Below are 24,778 nucleotides of genomic sequence, written 5' to 3' on the forward strand. Positions count from 1 at the left end.
CTCCCCACTAACCCCACTAACGTTAGGTATGATAGTAACTCTCCACCTCAGACTACAACAGATCCCTTAAGACCATCTATAAGGGATTCAGACATTAGGGGGGAGGACACAGTGAGAATATCAATTCCTAACATTAGGCCCTCTTCGTCCCCTGGGAACTCAGTTGCCCTGGTAGACACATCGGGTGAATTTGCACAAACTTCCTTGTGCCCCTTTAAGGAGCCCAAACCGACCGTAGTTAATATTAGCAACGGTCAATCTTACAACTGCAGAAGTGGCCCAAATAGACTTTCTCAAATAAGGGCAGGATCCCCTTCACAAGCCCACACGGACGGCGATAGGGGACTGCAAGGATTTCGGTTGAATAGTGGATCCCTTCATCTTCCACCGGCTGCAGCACCCTTGGTTGTTATTTTGAGTAATGTCCCTCAGAGTCAGAGTAGAAACCCTGAAACTACTGGGCAACTATTCTGCAAAACTAGACACTGGCTTAATTCCAAACTAAAGGGAGCAGGATTTTGGGATCAAAATATCCTCAACCATAAGATTATGGTTAGACGCATCATGTGGGTAGGACCCCTTAAGAAGGAAATGAAGGGTGACTGCGTGATAGTCAATTTTGACAACACTCAGTCTCCCAGAGTGATATTGGATGTTCTGGGTGAGTCCGCAAGGCCAAAGGATAATTCAATAGTGTCTTGCCGCTTGGATTTTTTTATAGGCAAGACCCTCAAATTTCCTACACCCAGAAATTCACTATGGGATATGGTCCATTGAGAGGAAGCTTGAGATCTGCTCCCAGTTCATTAGAGGTCCCAGTACATAATATGTTCGCACCCCTATCGGATTTAGAAGCCTGCGACTGATCATCACAACGCACTCTGGCCGTTTTGGATCTCAATGAGGAGTCCGACAAAGGCCATAGTCCACAGTCATTTCCCCCAGAAGCTCCACCACTCGAGCAAGGCTCTTCATTACTAAGAGCTCAATTGCTTCCTTTTGTAGTGGTACCACAGGCTCCCATCGAGAACATCTTCAGCGGGAGCCTTTCTATGATGTCATGGAATGTCGCTGGACTGCCCTCCAAACTTCCATCTAAAGAATGGTCGAATCTGGTAGACAGCCATGACTTTATTGTGTTACAAGAGACTTGGTCATTATCTATCATCCATTGACCGGGCTACCTGGCTTATGGGAAAGTGGCCACCACTAAAGGGAAAGGACGACCAAGTGGGGGACTTTTAATCTTGGTTAGGCAGCACTTATCGTTTCACATTAAGGAAATACCCTCGGATAACGATGACACTCTGGCTCTAAAAGTTAAGAGGGACGGCGTGTTAGCATTTACTTTAATTAACATCTACTCGAGAGGACTACCGGGGGGTAGATCTTCACCAACCATTCAGTATCTGGACACTTTTATCGACGGGTTAGAAAGCCCCAAATCGCTGGTAATTATGGGTGACTTTAATTGCACCTTTGAGCCCTTAGGGATCGAATATGGCAAACTTAGTACTGATGAGGACAGTTACTGGGGTGTTCCATCATTGTCCTTAGCTCCTATCAAAAAGTGGACTGAGGCTGCCCTTCAATTAAAAAGTTTTTCTTTGGGGTGGGGCCTGAGAGCCGTTAATGGGAGAACTCTATCTGACAGTAATGGTAGTAATACCTTCTCCAATGGGAAGAGTGGCAGCATGATCGATTATATCCTTGTTAGCCTGGATTTATAGTCTACTGTGCTGGATATGGCCGTGATCACTAGACCAGAAAGTGATCACGAACCTCTATCTATGAGGTTAGTAATCAAGCCACCAGCGAGCACTGGTCCTTCTCGGGAAATGTTGGCAGGAGATATTGAGCTATTAAATGACTGCCGTCGACAGAAGTGGGCTAAAGTAATTGATAATGTAAGCATTCAAAGCCTGCTCCGAAAGTCTCTAGAGGACTCACTCTTGACTCTCTCAGCTTATAACTATTTAGAAGATCCTCCTCAATGTCTAAAGGGAGAGCATGAGGCTCTTTTTGACAAATTGAAATCATTGCTTACCATCAAAGGGAAGGAAAATAGACCCACCCGATCCAAATCAGCTAAATGGTATGATAAAGATTGCTCTGCAGCTTTTAAATTGCTCTCCCTAGCAATTAAATCTAACGATATTCAGGCTATTAAAGCAGCTAGGGCGTCATGTAAAAGGGTGCTTTCTAAGGCTAATGAGAGTTTTGACAAGGAAAGATGGGAGGAATTAACAAAAGCTTCAGAAGAGAAGAACTGGCTGAGATTTTGGTATCTAATAAAATGGGGAAGTGGGGTGTCTGAGCCTACTCCCCACAACAATGTTCCCCCAGACAAATGGGTCTCTCACTACCAAGCCCAGTTCACTTGTCCCTCAACCTCTGTGTCTGACTCCAATGCTATTGTAACCATGGAGGTATTAACCTTCGGCTTGGCGGAGATTGAGACAGCCATTGAAGCTGCACCGGCAGGCCGGGCGCCTGGTCCAGATCGTATTCCCACGGACCTTTTTAAATCTGATAAAAAAAACTGGGCCACTTACATTCTCTTTTTGATAAATGCCCTGGCTCGGGGTGCTCCTCTGCCTGTTTCTTGGCTAGGCGCGGAAATTATACCTATTTTTAAAAAGGGAGACCGTTCCAGCCCATCCAACTATAGACCCATTAGTTTAATTGATTCCCTCCAAAAAAGTGTGGCTAGGATCATATTACTTAGGGTCAACGAATGGATTGACGAGTCTCAGGTATTATCTACATATCAAGCTGGGTTTCGGTTCCATGTTAGTACAATTGACCAGGTTTTTAGATTCTCAATGATTTATTGGAAAACGGTCATTCTGACGGGGGGAACCCTGTTAACTGCCTTTGTAGATTTAAAATCTGCTTTTGACCTAGTTCCCCGCAGTAAGTTGTGGGATTCTCTTAAGGAGGCGGGAATGCCCAAACTTCATACCTCAAATTATGCCCAAGTTAGATGGGGACAACAGGGTGAGCTTACTGATAAATTTCCCGTTAACAGGGGCGTAAGGCAGGGGTGTGTTTTAGCACCGACCCTGTTCTCTTTGTTCATCAATAGGGTTATTTCTTATTTTGCAAACCACCCAACCGATGCTCCTTCATTGGATGGTTCTAAGGTCCCACTCCTCATGTTTGCAGACGACACGCTCATATTGTCTAAAACACAATCTGGTCTGCAGCGGGCCCTAGATAGATTTTTGGTCTTTTGCAATGACCATGACCTGGCCATTAACGTTGATAAGACCAAATATATGGTGATGCACAAAAGCAAAATAATTAAGAGTAAATTGTCAATGAATAACATTCCTTTGGAACAAACGGACACGTTTACCTACCTGGGGATCACCATGGGCCGTAGGCTGACCTGGAAGCCACAAATTGATCTACTCGTCCTCAAACATAACCAACTAGCTGGCGCCTTACTGAAAGAACATAAAGCCTCACATACTAAACCGGTGGGGCCTGCCATTGCCCTGTACAAAGGGAAAATAAGAGCTTCAATCATCTACGGGGCTGAGATATGGGGCTAGGACAATCTTTCGCACCTAGTCATAGCCCAAAACAAGTTTTTGCGCTCATTGACTGGCCTCCCCCGGTCAACACCCATTCAACCTCTACTGTTAGATCTGGGTTGTAGGGTGTTTGACGATGATGCTGGGTTTAGACCCCTCTCCTATTGGAGAAGACTGTGGACAACTCCTGAGCTACTTACTTATGCAAATGCAGTCTGGTATATCAAAGATCAAGATAAGCTTAGGAGAATAGCCTGGCTCCAATATATCAAAAGTGGTTTGCATGACATGGGATTGGGCCACCTTTGGTCTGACCCTAGGGGCAATCAATTCCCCAATAAATTGGACTTTAAAGCCCTATATTGGGACTCCAGGTTTGGGAAATTAAGGTCAGCGGTAAACAGTAGCTCCTTATCTGGTCTCTTTATGGATCATAAGTACATAAGTAGCTTTGAACCATATTGGAATTTTATCTCTAGACCAGATGACCACAAACTATACCACCAATTTAGAGTGGGGTCTCTCCCACTTAATTCCTTCAGGAATAAATGGAAGGATGGCCATGATAGGTTTTGCCTTACATGCTCAACACAGGATGAGTCAATTACTCACGTTTTGTTTGTGTGCCCTGCCTTTGTCCGCCCCAGGTACACATGGCTCAAGCCGATCTGTTCAAATTTAGGAACCAGATCGCATAAGACAGCACTGCGTATTCTGAGAACAAATACGCGAGAGGACATAGTCATTGCAATGGCTAAATTTTTGAGCTGGACATGGGCCATACGTAGATCTATTGTGAAGAGGGCTACTTCTCAGAGCCCCTATTCCTGACATTTAATCGTATAATTGACCCAGATCAAGTTTTTTCTGTTTTTTTTCTCTCCCCTTTTTATTTGCTCTTATGATGTAAGGAAAGTTCGCTATGTTGATTTAATTACTTTTTAGCAGTTTTTTACTGGGCTGGCCCCAGTTATGTAATGTTTTTCAGGATTTTAGATCCCGTGCTCTTATCTTATTCTTAAACCACCTGTATTCGTATTTGAATCTTTTTACTTCTTTTTTTATTTTTATCTTGCTATAGTGTATCTTTCATGATGTAACAATCGAATAAAGAATTTTCTGACTGACTGGCATTAAAATTCATTGTTTGGAGTTGCATGGGTCCTGTCTATCTGTATTTTACCTTTCATGTTGCGCACATACTGTTTGGGACTTGCTGGGTGTCAATGCTCCACTGTTATGTGCATGTGACTACATCTCCCATAATGCATTGCTGTGTGTGCTTGTGTACCTGCACTGGACTTTTTGTTCTGTCGTACCCCTGGGTCTCTCCTGGGGGTGTGTGGGTAGTAGGGGGGTATCAGGGGTGTGATGGCATGCTTCTTACCTTGTTCTGGGGGGTCGGAGTTGTCCAGGTCGGCGACGCCCATTACGCTCTCCGGATGAAGAGTCACCTCTACTATTTCCTCCAGTGGTGTTGAGGCAGTGGCAGTGGAGGTCCCACCACCAGTCTTCTTGGCTTGCTCCAACCTTCTTGCAACCTTCTCCTTGGAGCGCTGGCGCAGGTCATACCAGCGCTTTCTGAGGTCTTCAACGCTCCTCTGGGTGACGCCTATTGCATTAACCTTGTGCTGGATATCCACCCAAATCCTCCGCATGCGTGTCTCAGGCACTCGCAGGGACTTTTTCCCAAAGAGGAGCTCATGGCTGCCAACCATTTCCTGGATCAGGACCTCCAGCTCACTCTCAGAAAACTTTTGTCTTCTCCTTCTTTGTTTTTCCCCCTGCTGCTGGTTGTCCTTGCTGGCCATGTCTCCAGTCTCTGCCATTCTTTCTATCACTGCAGTTATCCCTCACCTCCACTCTTGCTCTCCCACTGTGTTTCAGAATCTCAGGTGCAGCATGGGTAGTCACACTTCCTGGTTGTGATGTCATCATGCAGCACCTGAGTTTCCGATTCCGTATTTAGCGAATTTCGCAATTTTGCGATTTTTTTGTGATAAGGAATCGCAATTTCGGATATCGCAATGAAAATAGCGATTTTTAAGGAATCGCTATTTTTTTGCGATTGTTTGAATACATACCGTTTTGCGAATCTCAATTTGCGATTCGGTAATTATCGCAAATTGAGATTCGCTAAACGGGAGTTTGATACATATGGCCCTCAGTCAGCAAATGGTCTCACACACTCAAGAACTGAACTCTAGGCCAATTGTTTTGTATATAAAAATATATAGTTGTTTTATTTTAGAACCACAAGTAGGTATCAAAATACTTTCTCAGAATGAAATGCTGTAGTTGTATACTTTCAATAAGCAATATACTTTTAAATGCAGTAGTTACTGTTGTTGCAATAAGCAACACAATTCAAACACAATTATAACATTGAGCTCAATAGGAGTTTTTAAGTAAATGCAATTTTAATTACTTTGCGTGTGATTTTCTTACTCAGGGCTGGATCCTGGATTCAGCCCTGGTGCATTTCCTGTAAACAGTTGAAAGAAATTGTTTTTGTTACACAGGCGATTTTTATGGAATATTTGTATGTTTCAAAAATCGACACTTAGGGGCCGATTCCGATTCCGGTCGGAAGGGCTCAGAACGATGGTCGGAGCCCTTCCAACCGAATCGGAACGTGTCGGCCGGATTCCTTTCCGACCGAGCCATTCTGATGGGCTCGGTCGGAAAGGAATCTGACACAGATTTCCGGATTGCGGACGACAGGCTGTCTGCCCTCCGGAAATCCCTCAGTACTACCCCGGCCGCCTCTTTGCGACCGAGGGAGTACGATGGCAGTTTTTCACTGCCTTTTCATGCCAGTCTTTCCGGCACGAAAAGGCAGTTGGAAACTGTCTTTGGGGGCCCCCAGTAGGGCCCCATGGGTGCAAGGCTGCCGAATGGCAGCCTGGGGACACCTATGGTGCCCCACTGTGGATCCCTGCACCCGGTGGCAGGCACCTTGGGGTGCCGGCCACAGGGTGCAGGGATGAACTGCACCCCTGCTTTTCACCGGCTGTAACCGACGACAGCAGGTCCTGTCGGTTACGGCTCCTGACTGATGTCGGACGGACCTGAATCGACCCCTGAGAAGAATTTCTGGCAAAATCCAGGCAATGTTATCCTATGGAGGAAAATCAAGTTATCGGTAAGTACTGTTGTAATTACTTTTCAGGGTCAGTGCTGGGCACCAAGATCCAGCACTGGGATCTCTACTGATAACAGGTGAGTAATTTCGTTTTCGTCGTTCGGCTGATTTTTAGTGAATATTTTAAAGTTTCAAAACTCGACACGGAAGAATTTCCAAGTGAAACCAGTCAATGTTACCCTATGGAGAAAAAGTGAGTTATCGGCTTTCAGGTAAGTACTCAACTAGCAGAGTTCAGGTTCTGGGCATAGACTCAGAGGTCTCCCAGGGTCAGGTAGGTACAAAGAGAGTTAGACCCAATGTTAGCCTATGGCGGGCAGGGGGCCTTTGGTTGGTGGCTCCTAGCAGGCAGGCCACGCGGCTGTGGGAGCTGGGCTCCTGGTCACTCACACAGGGAAAGGGGGGAAGTAAGATAGGATAGAGGTTGCACTTCTAGGGGCACTAGGGCGGCTGGGTGCAGGGGGCTTTTGAGCAGTCGGGCACTCAATGGATTTCAATGGAGAAGCTACCAGATGAACAAAGGCTGCAAGCTCGGGGACGAAGATTCTTCAGGTGCGGAAATCTTACCCTCTGCTGGTCACGGTTGGAGGGGTCCCTGGTTCTGAGGCTGCAGGCGTTGTCAGGAGCATAGAGGAGGGTCCTTGGGGGCTGGATTCTTGGTCACAGTCACCAGGGGGACGTCCTCATGGTCTTTGTCCACTCAGGCACAGGCTGGGCTTGGCGGGTGCAGAGTGTGCAGGAGTCGCGGTTTCTGGCTGGCACCAGGGGTTTGTTACTTGCTTTGAGCAGAACCACTGCTCGTGGGAGTCCCAGTCTTTGAGATGAGCAAGGCAGTCAGGTCTTCCGGGGTTTTCGAGGTTGTTGACCACTGGAGATGCCGGGTTTTAACAGGAGCAGGTTTGAGGGTCAACAGGCCTGTAGGGCTGGGGCCAAGTCAGTTGGTGTCATCCTCTTGTTAGCAGCTGCAAGGCAGGTCTTCTTTCTTCTTGTTCTTCTTTTTTGTTTTGGATTCGGGATCTGAGGAAGGAAGGTTCAGGGTGCCCCTGAATACTAAATTTAGGGGCTTTACAGGTGTAGAGGTCAGGGGACAAATGGGTCCCTTCCCTGGGGTGGGTACACCCCCTATCCTGCCACTCTCCAGTGGGAGGGGAGCAGGAGCCTAGTCCTGGTTGGTAAGGCTCAAAATCCTCAAGATGGCGAGAGCCCGGAGTTGTGCTTCACCTCGCCTCCCCCACCTGAGTGGTGGGGTTGGCAGAGGCTGGCACTCCCCCTTTCCTCACTTAGGTTTTCCCGCCAATCTTCCCACCAGAGTGGGGGTCAGAACCGGTAGGGGCTAGTTGCTGAGTACAGCAAGTGGCCTGGAGAAGCTCAAAAGGCGGCATGCCTTTGAAGCGTCCCCTGCCCATCCTGGGGGAGGAGACCTAGCACCTCGCCCAGGACGTGCATTGTTGCAGACCCACGAGAGCGGATGGCTCTCTACCCTAGGGTCCAGCAACATGTCTGCTGGGTGGCAGCCTAGGCAGCCTCTCAGTCAGGACGCTGGTTGTTGGTTGTTGGTTAGGTTCAGGGGGCATCTCTAACATGACCTCTGTCATGCATTTTACATTAAATCCCACACTGGGTCTTCAGTGCAGCCATCATGGTGCTGTGGAGTTCGTGATGACGACTTCCCAGCACCATATACTCTTAATGGCAGCACTGCACTTACAGTGCCCATGAATTGACCTGGGTACTGCAGGGGTACAGGGCTCATGCACCTGTACCCACACCACTGGCATAGGGCACCCAGCTAGAGGAGTGACTGAGGTATGCCAGGGAAGTGTGCTTTGTGGGCATGGCACACAGGGATGTGTGCCATGTCGACTCTCTGTTTTGTTCTGCACCAAGACACTCAGGGAAAGGCAGTGTGTGTGTGACAGGGTACAGGGCCTTTGTCACAATAAGTGCTGCAGCCCTTAGGGGCCTTCTCTGGTCACAGGGTCCTGGGTACCTAGGGTACCATTTACCAGGGGCTGACATGTGGCCAGAGATGCCAATTGGGTTTAGGTTTCATGCAGTTTTAGGGAAGGAACACAGGCCCTGGGCACCTGATTGACAGGAGTCCAGGGCACACTCAGTCAAAGTACATCAGCAATTCAGCAAAAGGTGGGGGCATACCATGCAAGAAAGATGGCACTTTCTCACAGCAACTGACTCTGTAGATTTACAAACAGCTGCGGTTGGTTCATTATCCCCTCATTCTGCGTCTGTGGATTTAAATTTTGATTTGGGCCATTATTGTTCTGTATAATTTTACACTAGTTTTTCCAATGCCCCAATTTTCCGCACCCATGACAAGGAAACTTTTTCTTTGCCTCCTCTCGACTCATTCGTCCCTTCTGTTTACCCCCACTATTTTCATTTTGGCCTTGCCCTTTTCGTTGATTTCCTGTCTGGCTATTTAGTTGGAGTTCCTGCTGTTCTGCTAATTTTGCCCACATTACTTTTTCTTTGCGTATTTGAGAATGTCGTCTATGGGCCTCGCTTGCCAACACAACATGTGTTGTTGAATCATGTCTCGAATTTCTGGTTTTAAGCCTGTCACAAATCGGTACACAAAATGTCCCATGTCTTTATCTCCAATGTTCTCAAACCCGCTATACTGCTTAAATACCTGCAGTAAGCGTTCACAATAGGTATGTACAGGCTCATTTCTGTCCTGGGTTGTTCTGTCTATTTTTACCCAATCTGTTTCTTTCCCAGGAATTTTCCCTTTCATGAAAGTGATAACCTGGTGATATTTCTTCATTACCTCTTCTGAAGGAGCTCCTGTTTTCTCATCTCTCGGACATTTATCACTAGGCTAATCAACAGTAATTTTACATTCAGTCCATAAATCAGTAGGCACCGCAATATCAAACAACCCATCCAAATATTTTAACAGCACTTTTGAAACTTTCACAAATCTTTATACTTGCCGATACCATTCAACTGTTTTTTCTCTTAACTTCGGGAAATCATTCGTAAAGGATAAAATATCCTGGCTAGTCCACGGTACATCTACATATCCTCCTCCTGGTACCTCCCTCATAGGACATATTCTTTCTACCTTTCCTGTTTCTTTCATCACAAATTCAGAAGTTATTTGATTGGCACATGCTTCTTCCCTTTTCCGCATCCATCTAGCTTTCCATTTGTCTAAGTCACCCCATTTTTGTAAAATGCTCATCACCTCTTTAACCTGTAACTTTCTTCCAGACAGGTTCATATTTTCTACGTCTTTATCACTGAATTCTGCTCTGTATGGTTCCTGTAATACTTTGGATTTGCCTACTTCAATTCCCATTTCAGAAGCTAAGTCTGTCAATTTCTCATGCAATAATTTTCTATTTCGCGTAATACTCTTGCAGATAAACAATAATTCTTCTTCACTGTAAGTGTTCAACCTGTCTAACCCTACATTCCCAGCTATCATTTCTTCCAGTTCCACTTTCAATTTGTAGATATCTAAGATTTTCATTGGTTGTTTTGGCTTGTCTATTCCCTGTGCCCATCTTTCTATTTCTTCTGGGGACACCACTGTGGCATTCTTAACTCCTGTGGCTGTTTCCATTTGTACTTCTTTCGAACAACTAGGTGTAACTCTTCTCGGGGTTTCACTGATCTGACCTCTTATCGGTAAATCCATCTATGATATTACCGACTCACATTCAATGATTAAGTTCTCTTTTCTGGGTTCAATTGTAGGTGTGGACATGACTGGGGGTTTGTAAACAATTGTCTTATCACCATACAATGGAACCACTGGTCCTATAGTCACAGGTATGATTAGGGCTTCAGGGTGAGTACTCAATTGGGTTATTTTCTGTATCAATTCCTCCCTATTCTTGTTTATTGCCTTTCTTTCCTTTTCCTGCAGCACCCTTCCATTTGTGGCGTCATGCATAATTTGAGGAACTAATGGTGTTCCCTAGACCGGAGCACTAGGAGTAGTTCTGCTCGGGTCCTCTTGGTATGGCAGATGGTTTTTCATTAAAATGTCCTCTAAAAAATCATCTTCCAATTCCCGACTACCTGTCATCGTTAAATGTTTGGTCTTCTCTGTGCATTTGCCTCCTGAATGTTCCTCAGTCATTAGTACAGGATATAATTCTTCAGCTACCATCGCTTGTCTCCATTGTTTCATCTGACTATCTCGAGTTTCACGCTTTAGACTGGGATAAAATCCCCTAAGGTTCCTGCTACTTCTGGATCTATCACGCTCAAATGCTTCAGTTTCCCATTCCTCTAAAGCTTCATATTGGGTTAATCTTGGTCGGGGCTCTAATTCATTCATTTTTAATCTTAGGTTATACAGAATTCTCCCATTAAATGTACCATGTTCTGAGAAAGCTAGCACTGCATCTTCTTTTGTATATTCTATCCAATTCTCCAACCATACACAAGTATGATAGCCTCTCTCCATCATCATGTATGATGCGGGCGTCTTCGGGGGAGGAATAAGAATTACCTTTCTAGTCTTAACAGGCTTATCCTTTTTAAAATAATTTTTAATTTTCTGCATAAACGTCATCTTTCTCTTTTCTCCGTACATTTTTGGTATCTATCTTTTTATATATTATTCTCTGGAAAACCTAAATACCTTCTGTCAGGCCGATTCCTTATTAATGTTGGATCTTGTCTCCACATACAAATCCCACTGTCAATTATTATTGTAACGTCTATCTTGCTAGCCAAATTAAATATTCGCATTTACTCTAATGTCTGACCAATACCAGTGCGGCTTTTATTCTTTCGACCAATCAGATGCTATTTCACACTATGCGCTTCGCGAATACTAGCGCTGCTTTTCTGTAACGTCAGTATCGCTCCTTACTACTGACCCCTTCTTTACAATTTCGAGTCAGTCACACGCCCGCTGTTCCAACCAATCCCTTTGTGACATCAGTGCAGCACCCTCAACTGACCCCTCCTTTGCAAGGTAACACAAAACGTATTTTTCTTTCAATTTTCATACAAATTCATTAAATGACAACATAGAAACATTCGCTACTCTGTTTGCTTCATTTAAACCAGAAAGTCGATTCACATTTACTGCGAGTAAAACTATTCCGCTTACTCTTCACACACTACGAGTAAAACTCTTCCGCTTACTCTTCACTCAAGCACCAATGAACCTGCTACTCTTTCAGTACTACCCTTTCAAGGTGATATAGGACCAAAGTTTCACCAGCGAACTCTTTGCTATCAATCACTCTCACTTTTATACAAAATAGTCCCTAATTAAGCACTATCAGCCTTGCATAGCCCTTCAGCGCTATCTTTTGCAAACGAGCAACCTCACTGTAGTGTGGTTTCCATTTACCACCCGCTATTCAATATTCCTGGGAATTTCCAAACAACATAGAACAAGAACAAACGGGTAAGTTAATACAAAACAATAATTCAGTCAACTTTTTCACCTAATTAGCCAATAAATTAAACCATAGCTCCGCTACCAGAAAAACAGATCCAGCGGGTTACCAACCTCAGATACTCATTACAATATACTCACTTGGGCCCATATACAGACACTCATTCATAATAGGCTAGTAAATACCGCTGGGGTCAATTTATTGTGCTAATACCTGTTGGATGAGTTGTATCTAATTATATCTTACCAAACCTCTTGATTCAATGTATTTTCCTCTGGTCAATGAAGCTTTTAGTTAACTAAATAGGTGAAAAATTACATATAATAAACCTTTATTTAAATAACCACAGACTCTAGAGAGTTTAAAATGTTTATCTAGTAAATTCATGTGAGTCAAGAACCTTAGTACAGTTTGAACACCGTCTTTGACAAGGAGACGAAGAGAAAAACAACTCAAATCAGAATAATTGTTAAACAGAATTATTACGATGACAGAACCTGTGTAGGGAGGAAAAGAGAGAAACGTACATTGACATACTACACAAAATTATATTTACCTAGTATGGTGTGGAAACCAATCCCTTCGCCAAGGAATCAGGAAGGGTCCCCTGGGACAGATCGGGCAACCAACACTCAGGACAGGATTCAGGACAGGATAGATGACCTCTTCTAGATACGACACCTGCGCCGCACCCCTCTCTGATGATATCTTCCTCCTCGATTCTTCCACGATGTTCTCTAATATGTGCCTCCTCGATTCTTCCACTATGTTCTCTAATTAGGAGCTTCCTCGATTCTTCCGTGATGTTCTCTAATTAATTGGATCAAAGTTTTAAGTATGGATTTGGATCTTCTTCAGTATCTTCTCAAATTTCGGACAGCATTTCAGTCTCACAGCATTCTTCGTCTCTCTGTGGGTACTAATCTAGCTAAACTACTTCTATTATACCTTTCTAATGGCATGTACCACTCCTGAATGTTTCAAATTTACAAAACTCCTAACTCTGATTGGACAAGAAAAAGGGAGATGATCATCACACCATGCTAAGTTTAATACTTTTCTTTAAGCTCATTGTTCTATGTTCCCTCCCCTTAATTTACTTTCCAATGCTTTATTTCCCACCCGTATTCACAAGTTAATCAATACAATGTATACAGTTTTATAAAAATTCTTTCAGTTCTCAGGACATCATGCTTGTTCTCAGGGCATGTTACTATTCTTCTTTTGGATGACGTTCAAGGCTTTGCACCACGGCTCCTGGGTTGTTTTAAATGCGCATGTGAAATGGTCACATGATGCACAAGCTTCAGTCCTGCACGGAGGCCCAAATACGGACTAATAGAGAGGTCAAAGAAAGAGAGTATTTAAATCAAAAATAAATGATTTCACTGTATACCACTTATCTCTACTCTATTCCCATTTCCTTATATGAATCTTACGCATTAGCATTTTAGTAAACTTACATGGTTTAGTTTCAGCAAGGTATGCGCATTATCATGTGAGTTCCAAGTGGCCATTTTAAGGGCAACTGCGCAGCAGCAAAGATTCCCCTCCAAGCGATAGTATGTCATACTGCGTAGATGCAGTAGACGCATGCGCAATGCAGAATCCCACGTTTAGCGGCCATTTTAGAGACACATGGGTTACTTGTTAGTAATACACATAGGCAAGCTTCCCCTAGATTCTGTGTGTACTGGCTGACACATTATAATACTGGTCTTGTTAAATTACTGGTCATGACCTCATTAAACTTCATCTACTAGTGTGGACTACCTTACAAAGATGTTGGTTAAAAAAACGTCCAGTTGGGAACCCTAGCAGGTCTCTCAACTGCTATTGAGCGGTGTGTTGCGGGAGCGGTGGGCGAGCAAACAAATATGTTATAATCAAGAAGAGAGAGGAGAACTAAAGAGGCTAGTCCATTTCCCCAGTTTATATGTTATTAATCAATGAGAACTAGCTCTTGTTTAAATTGTTTGTATGTCTGCGGGTGGGGGAAAACCATTAGGTTTTTATGAAGGCCCTCACCCACCAACCTAGTTGGTGGCATGCTTCATCATTGGGCCCCACCCGAGGTTCCGAGTGTACCTCAGGTGTGCTTCGACGCCAGATTACTGCGGAGCGGGTATTTTTGGTTCGTGAGGGTGCTGTGGGTGTGCTCTGAGTGAGGTTTAAAATACTGTCCTGCGTGTCCCAAAGACTGTTTTAATGGTGGGCCCCATGCAGTCAATAAAAACAAAGGCTATCAGACGTGCACGATAGGCTTATGGCCTCCGACGTCCTGTGCGGTCAACTAGTTTCAGACAGACCTTTTCTTCTACTGGCTTTCGTCAGGACCTTATATGTGTGGGGTGTTACAGGGGTTGTTATGAGTTTGTCAGTGCCCTGTGTGTAATGCACACGCTACGGTGCTTATATGTGCAAGAGGTGATTCCTCTCGGGTTGTACCTGTAGGGGGTAAAAAAGGGGACAGACATAACATTTAAGTAAAGGCTCCTAGTAGTGGGCTACAAGCTTATAGTGAGGCCGTACTAAGTGCCTAGAGGTGACCACGGACAAGGCGGTAGTGTTGGCGCCAGTGGCGGGGAGTGAAAGAGTGGCCGGTCTCACAATATGCGTTATTGTGTGTGAAATTAGGCCTATGTACTGTAACCAGTGTTGGTAAAAACAGTAAAGTGGAGTTGCTTACACCTGATTATAGCGAACAACTCAGCATGGAGGTCATCCGGGGGCCAGGACCATGTGCACTCTAAATAGGGGGAAGAAAAGGAAAAAGGCTGTTGGGGGAGGTGGGTGATATGCACCCAACAAGGTAACGGTAAAAAGGATGCACACACAGACACGGCCGGGGGCAGCATGAAAGGTGGCTGTACCGTTAGCTTGGTCAAGTTCAGGTACTTACTGCGCAAAGTTGCTGGACCCTCAATGAACCTGTTGTCCGGGCAGAGGCTGCGTGAGAAATGAGCTTCAGTGTAGAGAGCGCTTAAATACCTGTGGGAAGGGCCAGGTGTTGCTTGTTAGCTGGGTCAGGTGTTCTAGCCTGGGCACGAGTCATGGGGCGTATTCAGCTTCCTGTTTTCTCGAGGAGGTGCCTGTAGTAGAGGAAATGGAAGAAAGACTCGCATGCAGGTGTATGTAGCGCTCTCTCTAAATTATTTCCAAGGTGCAATTGGATGTCTAAGTTCCTAACATGTGCGTGCAAATATGCGGATTATTTAGGGGAGTGCTAAGCCATTAGGGGGAGTCGCGCTCCATCTGTGCACTGCAAAGGGGGGGCACCCTCTCTATTTAAATGTAAGCGGCAACTAGGCGGGGCTAAGAAGGTAATGTGTGTTGATATGCAGGGATGTTGCTGCATATTGGCCCTGCTAAAAAATGGAGGTGATGAACCCACTGTATGGGGGCTCATGAGTATGTGTATGAAGGGTACACCGTGGGGTCATTATGGTCTCGTGTGGGTGTATACCCTGGCACAGTGTAGTGGGTCCAGGCAAGGCATCGAGTTTAGATGCCCTGCCGGCTGCAGTAAGGTTCACAGGACATCAGTTGGCGGGATCTGATGTCGTCCCTTAGATTGAGAAGGGGGGGGGCGGGGGAGGGGGCCTCATCTGCTGAGGCTGTTCCACGGAATATTATCATTCAGTCCCTCCGTGTGGGTGGACAATCTGTAGATCCAGCGTTGTTCTTTGGACAGTAGCTGCTTCCCGTTGTCTGTAGGGTGGACAGGGATCTGTTCAATGACCGTCCATCTGAGGTCATTGGTGGTATGTCCAAACCTAAGGAAGTGGTCTGTGAGTTTGCTGATAGTCTTCTTGCACCGAATCGTACTTCTGTGTTCAGTGATGCTGGAGCGTATTTTTCTCGTGGTCATCCCCACGTAACGGAGCTGGCATGGGCATTCAATCAAGTACACTAGATTGATTGAATTACAGTTCGTGTGCTTACGTTGGTGCCATGTTTTTCCGGTTTCCAGATCGAGGGTTTTGGTATGTGTCATGAGGTGGCAGATGCTGCAGTCACCACAGGGGTAGTGACCTGTGACTTTAGGGAGGTTCCACACTTGATGTAGTGTGGGGTTGGTGATGGTTTCCGTGGTTCTCGGCCACGTGGAGATGAGTTGATCCCGTAGGCTGCTCGATTTTTTATAGGCGAAAAGGGGCAGGTCCCAGTCTCGTTTTCCCGTGTTGATGATTCTCCAATTTTTCTTGATGATTTTAGCCACTGTATTGGAGATAGGGTTGTACGTGGTGACACAGGTCAATGGTGTTGTTGTTTCTTGACGGGTCGGTGTTTCCAGGAGGGCGTCTCTATTTTGGTTCTTTGCCCGTTTTTTGGTCCTGTTGATGATCCTTGTTGGGTAACCCCGTTGTTGTAATCTGTGGGAGAGGTCTGTGGCCTGTGTGTTGTAGTCCTCCTTATTGCTGCAATTGCGCCTTATGCGTAGAAATTGGCCATAGGGCAGGTTCTCCCTTAGTGGTCGTGGGTGGAAACTTTCAAAGCCCAGTAGTGAATTTCTAGCCATGGGTTTGTAATATGTGGTGGTTGACAGTTTACCATTGGCGGCCTTGATCAGTAGGTCCAGGAAAGGTAACTGGTCTTTGCTGCTGGTGTACATGAAGCGTAGGTGGGGATCACGTGTGTTGAGCCAGGTCAGGAAGGTCTTCAAGGATTCCTCCGAGCCTTCCCATATCATGAGGACGTCATCAATGTATCGACTCCAGAAAATAATTGATTCCGTGAACGGGTTGTTGGGCTTGAGGATGTGTGACTGTTCCAGGTGGTAGACGTATAGTCCCCCCACGCTGGGAGCAAAAATACTGCCCATAGAAGTTCCGTTTGTTTGGAGATAGTATGTTCCCTCAAATTCAAAAAAGTTTTCTTTTAATGCCAGTCTGGCACAGTCTAGGACAAATTCTCTTGGTGTGGTGTGTTCCCATTGTGAGTTGGTCAGAGTTCTCTCTAGGACCTTGAGGGTGTCATCTTGGGGCAGGCTTGTGTATAGGCTTTCAATTTCCACCTCTTGCACATATAAGCACCGTAGCATGTGCTTTACACACAGGGCACTGACAAACTCATAACAACCCCTGTAACACCCCACACATATAAGGTCCTGACGAAAGCCAGTAGAAGAAAAGGCCTGGCTGAAACTAGTTGACCGCACAGGACGTCGGTGGCCATAAGCCTACCGTGCACGTCCGATAGCCTTTGTTTTTATTGACTGCCTGGGGCCCACCATTGAAACACTCTTTGGGACACCCAGGACAGTATTTTAAACCTCACTCAGAGCACACCCACAGCACCCTCACGAACCAAAAAAACCCGCTCCGCAGTAATCTTGCGTCGAAGCACACCTGAGGTACACTCGGAACCTCGGGTGGGGCCCAATGATGAAGCATGCCACCAACTAGGTTGGTGGGTGAGGGCCTTCATAAAAACCTAATGGTTTTCCCCCACCCGCAGACATACAAACAATTTAAACAATAACGAGCAAACAAATAAACAGGAAGAGCCAAGCCAGAGCCAAGCTAAGGGTTTGGCTTGGCTCTTAGACCAAGGGTGTCGCTTGGCTCTTAAAGCACGTGCATAAGCTGAGTCCTGCAAATGTTTGCTATGTGAATCATACAACAAACATCACTTAAATTATGATAAAGGCTTTAAAATTCAAAAAAGTGTTATTTCTTTAACACATGAAAGCTTCGACTACTATGCTGCATAATAGCGCTGCACTGAGAAGTATTTATTAAGTGTGATAGTTTAAACGTGAACTTACAGTTATTCCTGCCTCAGTCCTCACACTGGCGATGGTGCCATTAGTGAACCAAGAGGCAAGAGAGTTGTCATGTGGACCCTGTACGTGTCCATGATTATTATAGAGCAACATTAGTCTATTAATGCAAACACAATATGTTTTTGTATATTTGGTTTTCTGATTCATGTATTTGAACGTGCCTTCATGTGCAAATATGAAGCAAAACGAGTTATTGTGATTGATGGTCACACAATTTAAGTGGTGATTCTGCATTTTATCTTGGTTTTATGGTTTCACTTTGTACAAATCAGCCACTAAACAGATATTTATGTGTCTCTCTTTTTATGTTAATGCTTTGTTTTTACCTCTTTGTGCAGTTTACAGCAGTTTTCATATAATGCAAACTCGACCTGGAGGTATGAAAGTGCTTTACATGAACAACAGTTACATTACACAAGGTCACCTTCATTTCTTTTAGTCGCTGGAGATTTGCCCCGAATCACAGGATGTTGAGCCCATGCTGAGACTCGAACCTGGCAGGTTCAGTTCCAAAGATGGAAGCTCTGGCAGTAACGCCACATACTGGGTAGACTGAGGGTGGCATGCAGAAGGTACATGAAAGCTCAGCTCATTATGGGCTCAAAGTTTCAACAGGACCTTGCGCTGACCCAGAGTCAGGCTTTAGGCTCAAACACGGCTCGAGCTTTCAGTGGGAATCCCATCTCTAGTTGGGAGAGTGGGGACAGAGGTTTACCTGCCAATGATGAAGCAGGCACAGTGGAACCTGGGTCCAGGCTCGTGAACGGCCTTCTGCACCTCAATTATCATCTGTGTGGGGCGTTCTGAGAGTGTGTTGTGTATTTTAATGTGTGTAAGCTGTGCACAGTAATGCAGTGTAGGATGGGGCATGTATTATACTATTTAGGTAGTGGCAGTGCATGCCTCATTGGATGAGCAGCCAGGAGAGCGAGGGAATCATAAATGTCCCCTAATTACCTACGAATTCATATGAAATTACAATGCCTTATAGAGTAAAGGCCTGATTCACAAAGGTAAACTTGCACTTTTGTGTAAGTTTACAATTGTTTTTGCATTTAAGAACTATGGGCCTGATTAAGATGGTGGTGAACCCGCTACCGGCAGCCTACTTGTGGCAGGTTCATCGACACCGTAAGTCCAATTACCGCCCACCAGATTAGGATGGTGGGAGGTGTGCCTGGTGGGTGGAAAGCCTGTCCACCATGGGGCCAACAGAGGCAATCATTACGATTGCCTGTTGAACCACTCCGCATCAACAAAATGGTGGCAGTGTCTAACAGACACCGTCCGCCAGATCAGGATGCTGGATTCCCACCAGCCTTTCCATGGCGGTTAAACCGCCATGGAAAGGCTGGCGGGGATTGACTTTGGGAACCCATTGCAGGCCCCCGTGGGCAGGGACAGTTTGAATTTGCACTTGGGTTTCCCTGCACCATGTGGAAGGCACCACGTGGTGCCTGCCACAAAGTGCAGGGAAAAGCAAAACCTGCCTTTTTAGCATTGCTACGGGTGCTGCATCCAATAGCACCCACTGCATTGCTAGAAATGCCTTTTGTGACCGCCGTGGTGGCGGCTGCATTGTAATATGATATGTGGAACTGCCGCCTTATAGGCAGGTGGACCCCATCACTGGGACAATGGCAGATAGACGGCAGTCCGTCCTCCATAATAATGAGCCCCTATGATTTTATTTTTACTAATAGTAATGTCACGACTCCAGAGATGCCGCAGTCGGGGGTGGAGAGCTCTGCACATAAAAAGGCCTATCTTTTTATGTGCAGAATCTCTACCACTAGTGCGGATTCTCTGCAGTCGTAAAATTACATTTGTAAAATGAAACTTGTAGTTTATGAATACCAAAAAATAGTTAACTTACACAAAAGTGTGTTTACCTTTGTGAATTAGGTGCTAAGAGTGTCTGTCTTTTTTCTGCGAGATGCTGTGGTAAAGTAAATAACTGTGTTACCTCAAGTAGGATATTGTGTTGGGCTGAATTTATTCTCACCACTATGGCAGAGTTACAAATGTGAGCATTTAATATTCTGATATCTTGTTACAGTACATTGCACATTCTCAGGTTATGGTCAGGGATACTGGAATTATCCAATTTTATGGTTGGGGTGTTTTCTGAAAAGTTATGGATGTGCCACATAATCTATCATCTGCTGCATAACCTGCAGATCTTTTTTTTAAAAAAGATTCTAGCTCAAAGGGATCAAAAGTTACCAGAAAATGCTGCGGAACATATTGCAGTGCAATCGCAGACCCCGTTCAAAGGTTGGCTGGTTAACTTTCAGTGGCGTATTGCAATACTTGTGTGTTAAACTTGTACTAATGAGGTGCAACTCAGGCCCAGACAGTGTTAACAAGTGTAAAACAAATAATAGAATAACTAAGTAATACTATCACAAAATGTTGCTGCATTACACAACATAATTTACCTTTCTTGCTGCTGCCTAATTTGGCCATCCTCTACCGTATAAATTCAGTGGACCTGGTTATAGTGATACTCTTTGTCTCACTACATCTACTTGCAATGGGACTAATCATAATTCAGTTCTATATAGGGCTACCACTGGTTATGCAATGTGGCATGATATATATATGGAGGCATTAATGCTAATTATCTAGACTTACCTCAGAACTAAATAAACTACACCTAGAACTTTGGACCGTCATCGACTGCAAACTCAACATTACTGCTTAATTCAATGCAAACATTGCCTTATGCTTTCACACATGTCATTTTTCGTCATAGGACTGAATGGTGGGTTTTCTCTGAAAATTCTTCTAAGGGCCAGATTATGAGTTTGATGGATTAAATGTTTGTCATTAGCATGTATTTCCTTTGCCATTACCACGGCGGTGTCTATAAAATAGGAACCACAATGGGAATGTCAAAGGAAGTTCCAGCACAGCATGGACTGAAAAGTCCATGCCATGCTGGAACTTCTGTGCTTAAACACTGGTGGAACTTGTTGTGCCCCCGTGTGCATCCACAAGGCATGAGGCAGACACTTTCTTTCCTCACCGCCACAGTTTTCATGGAGGAAAGACCTCCATGAAATAGGTGGCGGTGATGAAAGTTGTAATATGCTTGGAGGGACCGCGGCAGTCCCGCCAAGCATATAGATGCCTTAGGACCACAGTGCCACCACCAGGAAACGGTGATTCCCGTGCAGAGTCAGTGGTTCAAATGCGGCATGAACACTAGGACCCAACATCGTTTCGGTACTGGGACCGACTGACCGACCTCCTGTCGGCGGTCCTGACTGACCAATTAGGATGCAACCGAACACTGTTCAGGCGCACTCTTATTCTTTACAACTCTTATTCTGTACAATGGGAGCATGCATTCCAACCGGAATGCATGCTCTCATTGTAAAACTAAGAGGTGCAGTTCATCCATGCACCCCGATGCAGGCACCTTCAGGTGCCTGCCACGGGGTGCAGGGATCAGGGTGCAGGGATCAGTGCCCCCTCGGCCTGCATCCAGAAGCCGTGCACCCCTGGGGGCCCTGCTGGATGCCCCTAAAGTCGACTTCCAATAGCCTTGCTGTGTCAGAAAGGCTGGCACAGAAAGGCTGTCGGAATCCGACATTGTAATCCCTCGGGCAGAAAGAGACACCCTTGGGATTACTGAAATCATTCAGACTGGAGTACGGGCTCTACAAACCTGTCGGAAGCCAGTCGGAATGACTGATCAGATTCCTTTCTGACTGACACCATCATAATGGGTCGGTCGGAAAGGAATCCAACCGTCTGATTGCGATGCGTTAGGAATAGCTCTGACCGACTGTCAGAGCCATATCCTAACGCATCGTAATCAGCCCCTCAGTCCCTTCACAAGAGTTAACACGTGTCTCCATGTCCTGTGTTTCTTGAACTGTGTTAGGAGTGTGTTTCATGCTAAACTAGAAAAGTGATCATGAAGTAATCCAAAAGTAATTTCAAGTGTTGTCGAACAGTTTACAAATTGTTTTCTCAATTTCAAAAGTAATCAGAATGTCCCTACAAATCCAGTGTTCACTGTATTTCTAAAAGTAACATTGTATGAAGAGTGTAACTTACCTGCTAGAAAGTAAATCTTGTTTCTAGAAATAAAGCAACAAAATAATGTTTTATACAAACAATTGGTCTGAATTCAGTCTTTGAGTATGTGACATCTTTTCTTGCCTGATTGTGTACAACAAATGCTTAACACTACCCTCTGATAAGCCTGACTGCACAACCACACTCCACAAAAGACAGTAAGGTGCTATCTACTTCAGCCTGTGCTATACCTCTGGAGATCCACTGGACTCTGTGCACACTATACCTTACTTTAGTATAGTAGATACAGAGCCAGCTTCCTACAAATGGGCAATCAAGGATCATATGGGAATCACCCAGCTCCCGACACCAAGCATGCGGTCTGCTCTAACCAGCCAAAAATCTACACTAAATAAAAAAAATTAAAGAACGCTGGCACTGTACTCTTTTCAAGTAATAAAAAACTTACTGGACTGCAAACTCCTTCAATATCCTCCCTTCCTTCTGCTTCGACCATCAACATGGAAACACACTCAGGTCTCCTCCCCTTGTCTGCGACTTCCGATCAACCGGTGACTCCAACTCTTGCCCTATCACCAAGTACTGCTGCAAAGTCTGCACAAAATAGTGATGAGGGAAGCAAGAAACTGACATAGTTGTTGACCTCCCCAAGCAAGGGAGAGTTCAATTTAGGCACTCCACAAGATTATCATGGAGAGCACAACTGGAGCCTTCCCCTACACACAAGTAAGCAGCAGAAGACATGCACCCTCTTGCTCAAACATGGCCTTCGAGGGCAGTCCAGTAGCTACCAGCAGTGCAGAAAATTTTAATAGCACTTTAAATTCCAACCCCGAACGGGCAACACAGGAACCTCATCTACAAGATTTTTCAGAGCCCAAGAAGAAATTGAAGAGAAAGATAGCAAGGCACTCTTGTACTTAAAAATGCCTGATTGGGATGAAATACTGGCAACTTATTCACAGGTCCTGAGAAACCACCTTGGACCCCTTGGCAACCACATTTTCAACACAGCCCTGATGGCAGAAAATGTAAGGCAGTCGTAGAACAACAACCTCTTTCGAACAATGCATGAATGTCTCTCCTGAACAAGGTACAGCTATCCGCAGAAGCACTACAGTATCAGTCAAATAAGATGGACATTCAGCTCTCACTTTTCATCTCTTTGGCACTCTATGTGGCCTGGATTGACGGCAATCTAGGGGAGGTAAACTCCGTGATGAAATGGATACAAGACAACACTTCTTTCTCCCAAATAAATTGTCCATGCACAAATATCGTTGACCAGCTGTCAACCGTCCCTGCAATGTTGAACGATCTCTTAACTGATCTCAAACAAAATTCAAGGACTCAGGATGACAAACAGACTGGGAAAGAACCACAAAACCAAGGCAAAACCACCCCTGGGGACCTTATAGGCCTTCCCCCAACCACAGAAGGTGCATCAGGTACAGAGATCAAGTTTCACAGCCAACAATAAACTCAGTAACTAAAGGGGTTTGACAGAGGCCCCACCACAATTTGATGGGGATGCATCAAGCATTACCAGGGATCCCTTGACATTAGAGAAGCACCCAGGCATCACAACCCCCCAAACTGGGCCAAGTGGGTTAGGGAACATAAAGAACAATGGCAAATACAGATGGGCACAAAGTAGAAAGGGATGCAATAAAAAACCCATTGACCAAGAGCAAAGTTACTCGCTCTTCAACTTAAAAACAAGACCGGTCAAAATGGTAGACCAAGTTTTCCTTCAAGAAAAGTGAGACAAGCAAACCGCAGAACAGACTCATGCCGACTTGAATCATATTGGGTTAGGCAAACAGCCTTCGGAGCCCATCTACAGCTTTCCACTCCAGCAGCAAACCTGCCGTACAAATTGCCTGGACAGCCTTCCACGTCAAACACCAACCCTAAAAAGCCTGAGTCACCACAAACAGTGGTGGCATAGGATTTCACCGTCTCAACTACCATGACCTTTCCACAGATAGGGCAAATTGTCTTCAAATTGCCAAACGAAGCCTCAAAGGATATAGTGAGAACAATCAGATGCTCTCAAACGACAGTGTGACAACGAACAGTACAGGAGTCATGAGACTGAGCCAACACCTGTTCACTACACATGTGCTCCAGGAATATAAATGGCCTTAACACAAAGCTAAACAACCCGAACTTGCACAACTATTTCAGGCCCTTCGATATCCACCCCCTGCAGGATACCTGTCTGGCCGACTCTGCCTACATTTAAAGCTACACAAACTTTTCCACCCCCGCTTTGAAATGGGTAAAACATGGACATCTCTCAGGCGGCTTGGCAAATTACATTTCAATAGCTAGCATAGCCTCCGCAACAGCCTTGGACATTAAATCCTCAGGAATTAATGCAACAAAATGTACCTTATTAATTAAAAATGCAGCAGCTGACATAATCTTTATTAACATCTACGTTCATCCCAAGAGTAACACCAAAGATGGCAGAAAAATAGTGCAAGAACTAATGAGGTTAGCAGAAGAGAAAGACTTCATGCACTTTGAAATGTCCGGGGACTTCAACTTACACCTACTAGGCGCATCCACCAGAGACCTAGCAATAGCTCAAACCGCGTTATTGGAGATACCTGACTAAGGTAAAAACACACTTGGGTTTCAAACAAAAATCAGAATCCGTCTGCTGGACGGCCTTAAACATCTAAGCCTTGGGGCACTGAATGACAGGTTCCTAGGAGAAAATCCCCCAGCCACCACATATCACTCCAACAGAACCAGCACAAGGCTGGACTACACCTTGTGTCTCTCTCAATATTTCAACACGTTCATTCATTCCAAATCAAAGATAGACCCTGTAGCGACCACCTCC

Source organism: Triturus cristatus, chromosome 7 (assembly GCF_964204655.1).
Source record: "Triturus cristatus chromosome 7, aTriCri1.1, whole genome shotgun sequence".
Taxonomy (NCBI): domain Eukaryota; kingdom Metazoa; phylum Chordata; class Amphibia; order Caudata; family Salamandridae; genus Triturus; species Triturus cristatus.